The sequence below is a fragment of the Pseudochaenichthys georgianus genome, chromosome 23 (assembly GCF_902827115.2).
Source record: "Pseudochaenichthys georgianus chromosome 23, fPseGeo1.2, whole genome shotgun sequence".
NCBI classification, from domain to species: domain Eukaryota; kingdom Metazoa; phylum Chordata; class Actinopteri; order Perciformes; family Channichthyidae; genus Pseudochaenichthys; species Pseudochaenichthys georgianus.
Genome location: NC_047525.1, coordinates 10827330 through 10843454, shown reverse-complemented (window position 1 = coordinate 10843454; position 16125 = coordinate 10827330). Strand labels below are relative to the sequence as shown.

Sequence of the window (16125 nt, the reverse complement as noted above, 5' to 3'; positions counted from 1 at the left end):
TTATAGTGTCCGTCCAAACAATATTTTGTACTTATAGTGAAAACTAACCTTGGATGATGGGTTAGTAGACTAAAGGGTTTAGGAATCCAAAGTACAACATATAATAAGTACCCTGTATCAAGATTGATGCAAAACAAGTGACATTTGACCTTTTTAGACAGATTTAGCAAAACCTCTTCTGGGCCCATTTGGGTGGATTTTCCTTATCTCTGGCCTCCCTTGCTCGATTTTGACATGTGACATATCTTCCTGACCATTAGAGCCAATAGAATCGAAGGGAAATCATCCCGCACACACGCATGTTAAAAACAAAAAGGTGGCGTCTTTGCGCATGGATTATCAGAACATTTCAAAGGGGACACAGTGGATATATTAACCTATTGATTAACTACAGCCTCGTTTTTATCGTTTTAATGCCATTGAAGACCAGTTTAGACCAGACAAAGACGAAGGTAAGCCAACGGTGCAGTAATAGGTTAGCATTTTTCGCTCGGGGCTAATTCAGAGGGTCAGTGTTAGCATTGTGTGGTTTTTTTGGGGGGAAAAATGAAAAAGATCAGTTAAATTTTTTTTTTTTCGTTATATGGATATAAAATATTCATAGTTTATTAAATATTAAGGTTCCTTAGACGTTGTTTCCTGCAAATTACGCGATTTCAGCCCCGGAACCGGGTCCGTGGGGTTTAAGATTTAAAGGGGACCTATCATGCAAAATGCACTTTTGTACGTCTTTCATACATGAATATGTGTCGCCGGTGTGTCAGGGAACTCACCAAGTGTCAGAAAACTCAACCCTCTCTCTTTTCCTCCATACCCAAATCTCTAAAAACGGGGCTGCAACGGATCTGATACAGACTGATCCAGATTTGAAATATCTCTGATGTCAGAAACAAGGAGCTCCACCTATATGGGAAACTGCACCTATCAGGGGAATGAGAGGTTGCGTGGCATAACAGCATGGTAATATGACACTCGTGCCTCGTGGTCAGCTGCAGCTCATTTGCCACAGAATCAGCCCTTGCAAAACAGGGCTGGAATACAGCAAATAGAGCGAAATGAGGCATGGCTAAAATGCATGTCTGTTTGGTATTTTGAAAGAAAAACTTCAAAGACATTTTATAGGTATGGCCCTACAATATATTATTCGAATATAGCATGATCGGTCCACTTTAAGTATAGTTAATCAAATACAAATTCACAGAGGATAATGTGTATCAGCAGAGGATCTAACTGTTGCAGTACAAGCAGGTTTACTTTGAGAAACAGGATCAAATATATATTTGTTGTTATTTATTTATTTGCATTTTAAGAATTGAATTGGTTACAGGGCATACAAAACAAAATGAAGTATGTGTGATGGACACTTCTGAAGCAATGGAGACAGGAGTCAGAGAGACACGGAGAGAGCTGGAACTTTGATGGCAAACACCATGGGCGTCGCCTGGGGTAGGCATCCGGGGCTTTCTTCAATCAGAAGAAATTATAATTCTTCTGATTGATATTTCCTATTGACAGCTAGTTTCTATGTGAACATTATGAGATGGACAGCCAGCTAACAAGCTTTCAGATCAAAGCTAATCCAGTGGGGCTCCTGAAAGGGGGCAAGGGACACTATGCTCCCAAATATTAAGCCTTGACCCCCATCTTAAAATTGATATGATCAAAAAAGTATCTGCATTGTCGGAGGCCTTTTTTCTTCATTAGCATGTCAAATTGTACAGCTTTCCTTAGTTTTGAATGCAGAAAGATGACTATATTAGAGTATTAAGTGAAAATGACTATATTAAAAGTGTGAAGTGAATATATTAAGTGAATTACTCAAACTGCATTTGTATAGGAATGATTCTGTCCTATTGGCAGATAACTACTCTAACAGTGATATCTACAAGAGATGTACATTTAACTATTTTCAATTGGTTAGTATTACATTTTGTGACAGTGTGGTGACACTCATTTTAATGAAGACAAATGTGTGTATCTTGAAATTCATTTATTTGACAGAGCTGGAAACTGATTGACTTACATACTTGTTTGTGTTTACCTACACAGTCATCACAGCTGAGCCAAACAGGAGAACAGGGGGGTATACTACGAAGCAGGATTTTCGCTTAGCCGGCTACATTTAGGGAAAACTCCGGCTTTCCGGTCCTACGAAGCTGGTTCTCTTTTTAGCAGGCTAGATCTCCATGGTAACTTATGCTTAGCGGCTAACCTGGTCAGGACCAGGTTAGGTTGCAGGCTAAGAGCTCAACTCAGTGAAAGCACTGCCTGCTGACCAATCAGAGCTCAGTGTGTGGAGTTTAAAGCGATCAAGTCATATTACAGGAGAAAGGAAATACAGAAAAGCTGCCGTCGCAGGAAAGACGGCCGGCAAAAATCACCGACTGTGTGAACGTGAACATTAATAGAATATCACCTCCATCTTCAGAGGAATCTGACTATTATAACATTAGCGTTAAGAAAGCTTACTTAAATATCTGCCACGACATAAGTAACCGGATCAGAGTAACATTAAGTACAGTCCGCGGCATATCACTTCATAATGTATCATATATGTTCTTATCTGAGTCAGCTGAGCCGTATCTGGCCGTGCAACACTCAGTGTCACATACTGTATGCAGAAGTATTATTTTAAGCAACACATTAAGTTGACGAAACACTCGAGACAAATGTAATTAAAGTCAGATCGTGTTTTAGACGGGGCAGTGATATCATAAACCTGTTAATGTACGCATTCAAACACTTTTTCTGTTACCAGCTGTATTCACCTTGCAGGTGCAGCTCTGTGGCTTTGATCCTGGATCAAGTGTTTAAGTCATGGATGTTTAAAGTTTAACTTCTTCATATGTCTAATATTATAGTTGACTTTTCATTCAGGAAGTATGACGCTGCGCTGTCAGTATGCTTGTCCATCTTTGTGATTGGTCGAATGCTCCAAATACCACCCCTTTCATGTGAACGCGCACCTAACTAGATAGGACACGGCTGGCTTGAGCGATCCACTTGATAACCCGCGTCGTAGTACCGTTTAGCGAGAGCGCGTATGTTTTGGATTAGGCCAACCGGCTAACTCAAACATATCCAGGTTAGGTTGAACCAGCTTCGTAGTACAGGCCCCAGGAGAAAGGGACACACAAGAAGGAGATACAACAGGCAAGAACGACAATGGAGACAACAATGAACAGGAACACCAGAACAGACAAGAGTCAATGGGTAACATGACTGATTTAGGGACTGCAGATACAGGGCCAAGGCAAGGAGACATCACTGCTTTCCATCCAGCATGTTTGGCCAGCAAAAGAGATCATTTCAACCGCAAACAGCAAGTGATGAGGGATTATTATTTCCTCCTTCCATCCCTTTTTCTGTTTAATCTGATTACTAACAACTTCTAATAATTTGACAGTTTATGATTTAATTGGAAAATGAAGTGTTTTTAAATAATAAACCTGTTTCTGATTCTTTGATTTTTTTTTTTTACATATGGGTGTTGAGAGATGTATCCATATCTCTTAATGTTGCTCTCAAAGTGCACAAGATTGATGCTTTTAACTTCAACATTTAAAAAAAATCTTCCTGGGGGATCCTAGAGGAGGTGAGTTCCCCCCAAAATAGCACTTTATCTCTGCTTATGTAACTCCGGTGTAGTGTCCCCTCGGCAACAGATCACTCAGAGCTGGTGATTACTTTCCTGCATTTCAATGGACAGCATAAAAGGACACGTGAGCTGGGTTCTGGTGCTCAGATTAGCTATTGATGATCACGTTGATAAATCAAAACAAATAGCCAATCACACAAAAACATGTTGCTGTGACTGTGAGCATTAAACAATTAACATTAAACTAAACACAACAGTACGTTATTGTCCTTATAAAAATAAAAACATACATTTTGTCCACCGAGATAATACAGGCACCTTACCCTCAAGAGATCCTCACGTGCTATGAGAATCTCCCACAATCCATTGCCGTAACAAATCCAATGCAGGCACACGTTTGTGACACCAGATGGCGCAATTGTGTATGTGTGTGTGGGGAGTCTTGCAGTAGAAAATTCGACTGTAGCACTGTGGGCTAAGCCCCGAATGTTTCCAGGTCCAGGCGACGCCCCTGGCAAACACTGATGGTTTATTTGGAGCTTCGGGGAGAATTCACAAGACATGTGCTGAGCCACGAGTTGACACAGCGGATGCGAAACCAATTCTGAAGAAGTCTTCTGTAGTTCGAGGTTTCAACTAGTTCAGAGTGTAATAGACAACATTCCTCATCAGTGAGACTAAACAAATATGGACCCTGAATTTAACTAGAGCTGTCGTCCACAGAAAAGAATGCGCGCCAGGGAACTTATGTTCCTAAAAAGAAAGGCCTCTAGATGTCCCTGAACAATAACCAACCTCATGGCGGCTTGTGCTGTTTCATAGCCTCAACAATGCGCCCAAGCTCTCCCTCCTTAAGAGAGATAGCAGCTATACCCAAGGCCGTAGAACTATGCCATGGGAAAAGAGACAGTGAAAGGAGAAAACTATGAACTGTGTCAAAGGTTGAATACCTAAGCAAATTATTCCCTAACAGTATGGATAAAACTTAAAAATAAAAAGAATAATCCACAAATCAGAAAAAGAAAAAAAACAATATTCTATCAAATATATATTGTTATTTATAAAAAATGTATAGAAGAGAGAAAACAGAAAGAGATTAGGTGACAGCAAAGCCTTAATAGGACGGACAGGTGAGGGAGGAGGCAGAAGGAGAGAGGATATTTTCAACGCTTCACAATGTCGTGCGTCCGGCTGTCTTCATTACAGTGACAGACTGAGTTTTTAGAGAGCTCTCTTCTACACGCACTGATGCTGTGGTCACACTCACAGTTGGTCCAGGCAGCAACTGATTCACAGCTCTGAGAGCTCTGTATGTCATTGTGGACAATTCTGCCTAAAGATGAGTCTGTCAAGTAAGTAAAACTGTCACCTAATAGTAGTATAACATAACTAGGGCTGCTCGATTATGGCAAAAATCATAATCTTGATTATTTGGGTCAATAATTGATATCACGATTATTAAAAACGATTATCCATTTGCTTTGAAAACATCAATTTATTGGAGAAAGAAATGTGAATAGTATGTTTTTAACAGTTGATTAACCTGAACTTTAAGTAACTGAAAAAGGAAAAAAAAGTAATAATAATAATAAAAAAAAAAAAATCGAAATAAAACGATTTTTTTTAATTTCGATTACGTTGTTTTCGTAATCGTTGCAAGCCATAATCGTAATTGCGATTGAAATACGATTAATTGAGCAAAATCTAAACATAACCCTCTGAAATAATGGAGTAGAAGTTTCATGAGAAGAAACGGCTCAGTACTTAAGTAAAGTAGGCTACTTAGTTATCCCACTGCTGCATTCAGGGGCTTCACAAATGTAGGTACTAAAGAGTGTTGGCACAAGGTGAGCAGCCAGCAGATAAAGCAAACAGATTATCTCCAGAAATGTCAAACTTGTGTCCCTCCTCTCCCCCATTTTCCCACCTGTTGCTCTTTGTGTGCACCATATCCAGAGAGAGTAGATAAAGAGCAGCGATGGGGTCGTTACTAAAAAAAAGTAATATATTACATATTACTTTAAAAAAAAAAAAAAGTAATATATTACACTTCGTTACTCTCTACATAAAGTAACTCGTTACTTTACTCGTTACTTTACTCGTTACTTTACTCGCAGGGCCGGGCCGCCCCTCCCTACAGGCAGATCACGCAGACTGCTAAAGTTTCAAATGTTCTCTTTAGGTCAGTTTCCATTGTCGCATAAGACTGATCCAGATAGCTCCTGAATGTTTTCCTACCTGACCATGGCTGTCCTCTGTCTCCTGCTATCTGTATTTTGCGCAGTATATCTCTGAACGATGGTGATTCCACTGTGCAAATGGGCAACATTTCCTCTACTATGAAGGATGCTACAAGCCTGTCCATCTCTGCTTTGGTTACCGATCCTCCAAATTCTAATTGTTGCTGCTTCGGAGTCGGCGGTGGCGCACTCACAACATCTCTGGGTTCGGGGGTCCTTAGCTATTAGCTTCACCTTAGCATGTGTTCTTTGCAGGTGTTTGTTGAGGTTTGAGGTGGTGTTTACAGCAGTGGATAACAGCTTCTGGCCTGGACACAGTTTGCACCTCACCAAACTGTGAAGTGCACAGAAAAGTTGTATTTAATAACGTTTTACATAAAGACTGATCATCAAACTAGCTGCTATCGGCAAAACAGATATTTTTTGAATTTTTTTTTTTTTTTAAAAACCTCACCATCACATTCCTGTCTATTCTTCGGACGAACTCAAAAGAATGGGCATACCTCCACCCCTCGAAAGTTATCGCTGACTCAGCCATGTCGCGCAAGTCGCGCAGATTACGATAAACCTGCGGCGGAAACCCCTCTTGTCTGTTAGTGTGATTATGACTGATTTAAGGTTACGAAGTAACGCGTGTACTGAATTATAAAAGTAGCGCGTTACACTACTCCGTTACCGACAAAAGTAATATTGTTACACCCAACTCTGATAAAGAGTGTAGACAGATGCATGATGGGTGTCTGGGCCATGAGTTAAACGCCCCCAGCCCCTCACAGTTGTACCAATAAAAGCAGCAACAAGCGGCTGTAATAATAACCAGCATCGATGTGAAAGCACTCTAATCCATATCCTACGCCTACATTTCCCAGGAGGCACAGAGTCTATTGACTTTCCTGCAGCCTTCCTGAGTTTGGAGGTCAATGTGCTCACAGCAAAGGGAGACACAGTTTAAAGCAGCGGTATGTTGCTGAAAATAATTTGTATTTAAAAAAAAAAAAGACAACATGTTCACAATTTGGCGCATAAATGTGAGTTCTATATATATATATTCTATACTAATCGCTGTATTTAATTATATTTTGCCATAGGTTTAAGGCTAATTAATCCGATTCCAGTGAATTCTGCATCAAAATGTTGGTTTGGTGATTTCTGTCTCCACAGTGAAGATTGTCAACAAGGACGTGGACAATTATTAACATGCTGGTACGTTTTTGTTTATTTGTTTTACAACAGATATTAATCCTTGGGTCTATATATACAAATACACAAAGACAAAAAAAAGTAAATGATATGGTTAAATATATATTTTCTTTCACTGTGTATAAAAACGAAAAATGCATAAGGTAAATATGTATTAACTATACGTTTTCTTGCCGTGCTGGCCAGGGGCGGCGGGTGCTGTAGGCTAAGCCTTCCCAAATATTTGTGTCACTGCATCCTGGTAAAATAAAAATATAATGTGTAATGTTTGTGTCTTTTACATTAGCACTGCTATGCAGCCACCTGTGCCCTGTACTACGAAGCCAGTTAAAACTCTGGATATGTTTGAGTTATCTAAACTAACCCTAACAAACGAGATCTCGACGCTGGTTAATATCAACTCGGTCAATCAAGCCAGGGCTTCTCTCACCAGTTGCGTTCACGTGAAAGGGGTGGGGTTAGCAACATTTGACCAATCACAAACAGGGACAAGTGTACTGACAGCGCAGCGTCATACTTCATTAATGAAAAGTAAACTAATATTGATTGACTTACATACTTGACATACTAAACAAATATGAACTTTAAAGTTCATATTTGTCTAATATTAGTCATCCATGACTTAAACATAATAATCCAGGATACAAGCCACCTGCAAGGTGAATACAGTCTTTTTACTGGTTAAAAAATAAATAAACTACCGAGTGTTTGAAAGCGTAACAGTTTTATGATATCACTGCCCCATCTAAGACACGAGTGGATCTGACTTTAATTACATTTGAGTTGAGTGTTTCGTCAACCTAATGTGTTGCTTAAAATAATACTTCTGCATAGGCTACAGTATGTGACACTGAGTGTTGCACGGCCACATACGGCTCAGCTGACTCAGATAAGGAGATAATATAGGCTATGATATTATATGATCGATGATCTGATTGAATGTGATATGAATGATAAGTGCGACACGTCGGCGTCTTCTCTGCATACAGCAGTTTAAACTGCATTTCCTTTATCCTGTAATATGACTTGATAGATTTAAACTCCGCACACTGAGCTCTGATTTTTCAGCAGGCGGGGCTTTCACTGAGTTGATCTCTTTTCTATAGACGTCGGAGGCGGGCAGCGTCAGGTAAAAAAAAGGAATTTAGCCTTCCCAAACCTGAGCCTCACGCGCCGCCTATGGTGCTGGCTGATTTCTACAACCTGATCCCGACTCAAATTCTCTCAACAGTTACTTGATCTATACATTCATTAGGAGAATGCAGTCTCTGCGCCATTTGGTGTTGGTAATGGAGTTTGCCAGGGGGGGCTCCTCTCACCATGCCTTTTTAATATCTATTCTATATGAATGATCTATCAAGTGTCTGTAAAACAGGATGTGTGATTGGTAATGTGATTGTAAACCATCTTATGTATGCCGATGATTTGGCTATTGTTTCTCCTAGCAGTGCTGGATTTCAACAGTTGCTAAATGTGTGTTCTGATTATGGAGTCAAATTTGATGTTAAATACAATGCTAAGAAGAGCGCTGTAATGAAATGGAGAGCAAAAGGGGATAAGAACCTTGGTTTTCCAACATTCTCTGTCAGGACAGGTGCTGTCTGTTTGCTGTAACACTAAGTATCTTGGACACATCATCACAGATGAAAAGGCTGATGATGATGACATGTATAGACAGCGGCGTGTCTTATATAGACAAGCTAACATGTTGGCTAGAAAATTCTCTTAGTGTTCAGATGAGGCTAAGGTGAACCTCTTTAGAGCTTATTGTACTCCTCTCTATACTGCCCCCTTGTGGGTCAAGTTTAATAAGGCGAGCCTCCAGAAGCTCCAGGTTGCCTAATTTATGACTGTCTGCATATGCTGCTTAGAAAACCAAGGTGGTGCAGCTGTGCAAGTGAAATGTTTTGTAATGCAAGAGTCAACACGTTCCATGCTCTCTTGTGAAATCTGATGTACACATTCATCTGTCGATTGAATGTTTCTCATAACTCTGTCATTATGCTACTTTCAAATCCGTGTCTCAGTGCTGTACGATACCAGTCACCTCTGTGGAAACATTGACCAGTGGCATAGCCACTCATTGGCCCACCCTGAGAAAGCTTTGGTGTAATTTTTATTTTTTTTAAATTATTATTATTAAAAAAAATGTATTCACCCATTGAGAATATCCAAGCATTCAAAGTGAAATTCAAGTGAACAAATATCGAGTTGAATTAATGTTGTATGTGTTTTATCCTCTGAACCAAACTCATTTACGGTAAAACTGGTTGTTGGTTCCGGCGCGCGCCATAGTAACGTGAGAGAGGCAGAGAGCTGCCTGCAGGGACGCGCTTTTCTGTAAAATGTGCAGACATTTCCCCAGCCCAGGAGATGAAGGTGCATTTACGAGGGATGGATATGTAGACTGGAAGCACCTGCGTAACTCGTTGGAGACATAAAAAAAGCGAGGACCACTGCAAGTCCATGAGCAGGTTTGAATGCTACAACCTATTGTTGCTGTTACCTAGTGCAATACAAGTGTTACATAACAATTGTAAATAACCCAATTTGTGTTCTGTGAAACTGAAAAGGATATTACATTGTTTTTGTTACTTTCGTTGCAGTTGTAAATATGTCTTAAATGTAATTTAGGTTAACTTCCTGTGTTATTTAGATGCTTTTATTTTGAAGGCGAGTTTACGCTGTTGACAGGAAGTTGTTGTTTCTATGGAAACAACTTGATGTAGAAAAGGAGCGGAGATTAATCTACTTAAAAAGACGGAGAAAGTAAAGGATAAAGTTTGTGTTTAAGTTTAGCACCCCCCAAAGAGGCACAAAGTTGGTATTAACTATGATATAAACATGTAGGTTGTGTCCTAATTCGTTTGTATGCTGTTTTGTAGCTTTGCTGTCTGTTTACAGTTCACTTTTGGTAGTATGCTAAAGTGATTCAAATACGGATGGAGCCTAAATGTATTTGTTATTTTTGTGTCTTTATAGCTCTTACGTTGATATTGCAGATTTCAATGAATTCCTATCATCAGTCAAGTTTTCGACCATTATTCGGAGGGAAATGCTACAACGATGCTTGGCAATGGGCATTATTATATATTATTATTATAGGCCAGGCCTAATTTAAAGTCATTTTTCTCCCTGGAAAAAGCTGGCCCACCCTATTTTATACAGGCCCACCCTAAAGTGCAATTCTGCCTACGCTACAGGGTATAACTGCCTTTTTTTTATTTATATTTGAGTGTTGCATGTCTTTTAATAATAGACCAAGAGTCTCTTCAATAAAAGCTGATGATGATGATTAAATGTGATTTAGTGATTCACGTTCTCCACAGGACTTATTGTAATAACTTTTCTGATTCCCTTATACGCCATCTACTGCCACAATTAGGTAAAAATGTTACCGCTAAAAAACTGTAATGTAAATCAATTTCTCAATGTTTTTTTTTTTTTTTTTTTTAAACAAGATTCGGGTACAGGACTGCTTTGTTAAAATCTCACAAAAGTTATATTATCCACAGGTTAATTCTCGCCTTTCAATCTGAAAAGTAGGCTTCTCAAAATGGATCACGTAAGGACGTCTTCATTAACATTTTGGACTATTCGGAACTCCAGGAAATAGTTTTTCATATTCACAAAATGCTAAACTCACCCCATGTCCCCATTGTGACCCCCAAAGCACTGCTCCGGAAGGTTGGGGATCTCCTCCTCCACATTGACGGCTGTTCCATCTCCCCGTCTCCCGAAGTCCGTAACCTGGGTGTCATCCTTGACTCCACTCTTTCATTTCAGTCACACATCAAATCCGTCACTAAGTCTGCCTTCCATCACCTCAGGAACATCTCCCGTCTACGACCATCACTCTCTGATTCCGTGGCCGAGACCCTCATTCATGCATTCGTCTCCTCCCGGTTGGATTACTGCAACGGAGTCCTGTTCGGGGTTCCCAGTAAAGCCCTGGACAGGCTCCAGTATGTGCAGAACTCGGCAGCACATCACCCCCACCCTGATCCACCTCCACTGGCTCCCAGTCAAGCACCGTATCACCTATAAACTCCTTCTTCTGACTTACAAATCCCTCCATGCCCTCGCCCCCCAATACCTGTCTGACCTTCTCCGCTACCACACTCCATCCCGGAAGCTAAGATCATCTGGACAGGATCTCCTCTCCACCCCCCGCACCAGGTTGTGGACTTTTGGTGACAGAGCCTTCAGTGTGGCATCCCCCACCCTCTGGAACTCTCTCCCCCCCGAAATCTGCAGCGCCCCAACCCTGGACATTTTCAAAAAAGCCCTCAAAACGCACCTTTTTACCAAGGCTTTCCCCACTGTATAGTTAGTTTAATAGGTTTATTTTTCCGCTACTTCCCCCCCCCCCCACCCCCTTAACCTGTCTGCCTTTTTCCCCTACTCCCCCCCCCCCTACCCGACTTGTAAAGCGACCTTGGGTTTCCTGAAAGGCGCTATAAAAATATTATATATAATTATTATTATTATGTCTCCCACAGTGATCAAGTGTTGATTTCCTTGTATTCCTATAAGAGGATTTGGTACACACTCAGTTCTCTCCTGTGTAAACACAGCTCCTGCAGGCTGTTCAGATGTAATATTAATAGAATGAGTTGAACAGCAAGCAGTATCAACAGCAAACCTCGACTCTCCCGCAGAGTTTGAATACAGGGGATCAGAGAGACCTGGGGTTTGTTTTTTCTGACTCATCTGAATGCCATTGCTGTGCAGTAGAGACAGCCTTCAGGTTCAGTGCCTTAAAAGTGTGTGTGTGTGTGTGTGTGTGTGTGTGTGTGTGTGTGTGTGTGTGTGTGTGTGTGTGTGTGTGTGTGTGTGTGTGTGTGTAGTACCTAAGGTAAATATGCAGTCTTCACTCTTTTCACACATTTATGCTTTTGCATAAATGTACAAAATAAATAAATAGTTCTCAGTGACTGTTGCATCATCCTTCCATTTTCAATACGTAAATGCTTCCTGCAAAGCACTTTTCTCCCTGTTTACCAAAATGTACTGAATCTAATCTTTTAGCTTTGGCAGACATGTGATTTATTTTCTCTGCTTTTATCAGCAGATAAAAGCAGTCATGTCTATTCCCAAAATGGCATTCAAATGTTTCTAAAGTAGGCAGAGGGCAATCTTTTATCTTTGACACATTTGTTTTGTTTCAGGCTTGCACAGAATTGCTGTTCAGCTAAAGTGTAATGAGCAATAACAACAGGGGGAGGCCAACGGGGTAAAAATACTCATCTCCTTATAAATAAATTCTCATCTCACTACAGCCTGCACAATCTATTTCACATTATAAAGGGTAATGGGAAATCATCCAACAGGGAATCATGTCAGCTCTTTTCAGCACTTTCAATGAGTGATGCTTTCAAACACATAGGAGCTCAGGGTAACATTCAGACTAGTAGGAAAAGAAAATATCTAACGCTTCAAATGAATATGATCAACTCACAGGCTCTTCAGAAATGTTAGAGACAGGTTTCTTCAGTGAAGTTTTTTTTGATTGTGGTAGTAGATCAATAAAAGCAGGAGGTGGTGAGTAATGATCCGAAGCTCACGCAAAGGAACAACGATTAACCGATGAGAAGGTGAGTTACTGAGCAGAGCTACATCGCACTCTTCATCTTTCTCCTCTTTGGTCATTTCAGTATTGAACAGATAAGGTGTGATGGATTCCTCAATAGGAATGATTAGATTCTTTTGAATACAAATGGACTGTTTTTCTTACTGCAATTAACTAAAGTAAAGCTGGAATAAAGGGTTATTATTACACAACGAGTGTTTTGAAAGTGGACTGAAACAGACTTAAATGTATCTTTGAACGAGGAACTGTTCTAACAGTGACGTCACCCTGGAGTACATTTCTATATCACCAGTCTTAAATAATAACAATAATACATTTGATTTCTAAGCGCTTTTTCAGGTGCTCAAAGACACTTTACAGTGGCGATAGCTCCTTGAAAGTCTTTAAGTAACGTTGTATTCTTGTTATCAATGAATCTGGAGATTAGCTTCCCATTAAAGCATTTTAAGTATTTTGCAATTCAGCATATGGTATAAAAAGCAGGAAATCTAAATGTTGAAAGGTTCCGCACAGCTTCTGATATTTTTGCATTCAAAATTACTTATATGTTTGTTGTATTATAAATACACACACACACACACACACACACACACACACACACACACACACACACACACACACACACACACACACACACACACACACACACACACACACACACACACACACACACACACACACACACACACACACACACACACACACACACACACACACACACACACACACACACACACACACACACACACACACACACACACACACACACACACACACACACACACACACACACACACACACACACACACACACACACACCTTTATGCAGCTCGTGTTCCTTTAAACGTCACGGTTATTGAGGGGGAGTGAGCGCTGGTGTCTTGCACTGAGAATCAGCATCAAGGTGCACCGTGGGTAATGATATTAAAGGAAGTTAATTGGGGCAGATACTGGCAGATGTAAGCAGGTATGAGGACAAAATACCCCATCCTCTCGCTCTGCACCCCCTGCCCTGATCCCTTCTGAGTCCTCATTGTGTGTGTGTGTGTGTGTGTGTGTGTGTGTGTGTGTGTGTGTGTGTGTGTGTGTGTGTGTGTGTGTGTGTTGGGAGATAAGACAGAGGAAAGGGAGCATGATCTGCAACACAAATCCAGCCGTATACCACCACCCTAATTAACACCTCTAGTATTAGCTCCACAGGGTTGGCTAACGACCGCTGCAGATTAATGGGCTGCACTGAGGCCGCTGCACAGTGACTCACATGTTGCTAGGTACAAGAACGTATACACATGTAGGTAGGGACAACCTGAACATTTTAATTAAAATATCAGTTTCAACCTCAGATTGTACTCAGATTAACAAGATATGTTTGTAATTAAACTTATTTTTCTATCTTTAAAGTAAACCTTAAGACTAAGCTGAACGTACAACATTCACCACAATGAAAACCATGCTAGAGCAGATATAATTTAACATTTAAAAAATATTTAGTTTGAAGTTAATGACTGCACACTCAGCCCATTAACATCTATATATTCAGGGATTTTTAATGAATGTTGGCATGAGCGTCACGCTTTGTTCAGCACTACAGAGAGCTGGTGAAAAGATCAACTGAGCCAAAATTAAATCACAATGGTACCCATTTGTGTTCATAAGAGATGTAGATAATAATAACAGGAGAACATCATTCATCCAAAACATTATGTAAAGCACACTAGGGCAACACACAACAAGAAAGTTTACAAGAAAATACAAATACCATATGAAAATCTGTGTTGCAATATCTGTTCATACTACAAGACTCCACATCTTATCTTTGAGTTCTCTCACAGACTGTAGGCAGGATTTTAGAAATCTTCCAAACACCAGTAAAAAGAAAAACACTCAAAATACTTTTGTTTGTTTGTTGTATTAACTGTACAGATTAAATCCTCTTTGGGACTAAAAAGTATTAGATACTACACATAAGGAGGGTCTTGAAATACTAGTGTGATCAAGTACGATCCTTAAATGTCTGAGTCCTCTATTGTAGCTAAGGCTCTTATATCCACCCTGCATTTACATAGCAAAAAAGGATCCTCAATATAAAGTACTTATCAATATTTAATATAAACATGGTCTCATATTTAAACCACCCTGCAAACAGAGGGGGGGGGGGGGGACAAAAGATGTTCCCTCCCCATCTCGCACAACAACGAAGAGTGGAGGATGAAAAGAAGATGGAGATGTGAGCAAGATGAAGCACAGACTAAAGGTGAAGGGACAGGAAAGAGAATAAAGACAGGAAATGGGGGGGGAAATAAAAAAAGGTGCTTAATCTTTGAAGCTCAGGCTTAAAATCACATGAGTGGCTGCATGGAGAAGGTAGGAGAGAAAAACTGCAGCATTGTGATGATGATATTATTAATCACGAGGTGTCATGGCGGAATCTGAAAGTGATTGATATTGTAAGATCTCTGTCTCACTTATGTGTCATTTTCAGGTGAGGATTGGAAATGAAGGTTGGAGGGAGGCGGCAGGAACAAGCACTACAAGATTGGAATACCAATGCACCTCATTTTAGACATGAAGGGAATGAAAGTGGCTGTTTAAAAATGCAGCGCCAGACAGACCACTGCCCTCCATCAGATCAGAGAATGGCTCACAGACGGAGAAAGCTCACTTCAAAGACATAAAGCAGACGGACTGTCAAGTCGAGTGGAGGCAAAAAAAACGTTTAACTCTTAATATTACTCCCTAGTTTGACAACGGCCATTAGGCTGTCCTCCTTAAATGTATTGAAAAGCAAAATAGTACTTAACTCTGTGTCAAAGACAAGCTACTTTGGGGATTGTTCCTGGGGAAGAGTGTGCTGTAAAATTGATTGAGATTCAAATTTACAATCTAATTATGTCTGAGATGAGAGGTCTATATCCAGCGCAGGCCAAACTGAAGACTTATTTTATTATCAGTGCTTTATCATTTATACCAGCTGACCTTTCAAGGATATACACACCTTTATTTTAAGGTAAGGTAACTCTGCATTGACGGTTTATAGCGGTTTAAAATGATTCATTTACAACTTTCTTTGAGCAACTTTAAAATGATGAGTCTTGGGTTTAGACAAAAGTAGAGAAAAGCTTTAAGTGTTTTTTCAGGCATCAATACTGTCAAATCTATCAAGCTAATGTGTGCTGCTTGTGTTGGTAGCCCTTGTGAATTTCTTACACTTTGTTTATAACAAGAACATAGGAAACTTGAATTAGTGTAGAACACAGGACCAGCTTCCAAATAGATATCTGGAACTTATTTATCCACAGAGTAGGAAATGCTTCTTGGATTTGAATGTTGCAGTTAGTAGTTAGTTAGTAAGCTAGTTAGCTGCTAACGTTTGCAGTCTAGCTAGAGCAAACAACGTTTATTCCACTTCTTACACATACACTCAAAGTTTCAACCTCTGTGGAGGTCTAAATATTGACCGGCCTCGCTACAATTGCTAAACACAAATTGGACAA

At 40.1% G+C, this 16125-nt stretch overlaps 1 protein-coding gene across 1 annotated transcript in view; it reads right to left on the bottom strand.

Moving 5' to 3' along the window:
- Window positions 1–16125, bottom strand: part of lhfpl3 (LHFPL tetraspan subfamily member 3) — a 48419-nt gene that overhangs the window by 3473 nt on the left and 28821 nt on the right. The window lies entirely within an intron of this gene.